The following is a 1,504-nucleotide window of genomic DNA, read 5'->3' on the forward strand; positions in this document are numbered from 1 at the left end:
ATGCTCTATCTAAACAACACACACACACACACACACACACACACACACACACACACACACACACACACACACACACACACACACACACACACACACACACACACACACACACACACACAACACACACACACACACACACACACACACACACACACACACCCTTTTCCAAACACCTGTTAGCTATTACTCCAGACTCCGCCACATGCGCTATAAAGATTCAAGGGTCCAAATCCAGTTGTGTAGACAAAAGGAACAGGGCGGACAGTGGACCGGTGCCTTGCTCAAAGGAACAGGGCGGACAGTGGGACCGGTGCCTTGCTCAAAGGAACAGGGCGGACAGTGGACCGGTGCCTTGCTCAAAGGAACAGGGCGGACAGTGGACCGGTGCCTTGCTCAAAGGAACAGGGCGGACAGTGGACCGGTGCCTTGCTCAAAGGAACAGGGCGGACAGTGGACCGGTGCCTTGCTCAAAGGAACAGGGCGGACAGAGGACCGGTGCCTTGCTCAAAGGAACAGGGCGGACAGTGGACCGGTGCCTTGCTCAAAGGAACAGGGCGGACAGAGGACCGGTGCCTTGCTCAAAGGCACAGGGCGGACAGTGGACCGGTGCCTTGCTCAAAGGAACAGGGCGGACAGTGGACCGGTGCCTTGCTCAAAGGAACAGGGCGGACAGTGGACCGGTGCCTTGCTCAAAGGAACAGGGCGGACAGAGGACCGGTGCCTTGCTCAAAGGCACAGGGCGGACAGTGGACCGGTGCCTTGCTCAAAGGCACTCAGTTGTTTTACTTAAGTAAAAGTACCAATACATGCAATTTAGAACTATACTTCGTCACAAGTTAAAAGTACTTCATGTGTGTTTTCTAATCAAAATACCCAAAGTAACTAAAGTATTAGTAACGTATACACATTTTGGCTCCGAGATGTCTAGTGGAGTAGCTAGAAGTAAAAGTACTGCAAATTGGAAATACTCAAGTAAACTACAAATACCTCAAAATCATACTTAGGTACAGTAGGCCTACTTAAGTAAAAGTAAGTAAAAAGGTCTGTGTCTGAGTCCACTTCAATTCGGCATAGAGTAGTGCAAACGTCTGCACCTTTGTTAAATTGACGCACACACACCCACACACACCCCCCCCCCACACACACACACCCCCACACTCACACACACACACACACACACACACACACACTCTCTCTATCTGTCGCTCTAATTAATTAGTCTCATGTCGCGCGCATCTGCGTCTAGATTGCTAGAGAGATGCCTATGCCATAGAAAGCATATGTGGACCCCAGGCTACACCCCACCACAACACACCACACCCCCAACACAACACCCACACAACACCCACACCTCACCCCAAGACACCCACACAACACCCACACCTCACCCCAACACACCCACACAACACCCACACAACACCCCAACACACCCCAACCCCAACACACCCACACAACACCCACACACCACCCCAACACACCCCAACCCCAACACACCCACACAACA

Source organism: Protomyctophum bolini (genome assembly GCF_963924005.1).
Source record: "Protomyctophum bolini genome assembly, contig: SCAFFOLD_863, whole genome shotgun sequence".
In the NCBI taxonomy this organism is placed as follows: domain Eukaryota; kingdom Metazoa; phylum Chordata; class Actinopteri; order Myctophiformes; family Myctophidae; genus Protomyctophum; species Protomyctophum bolini.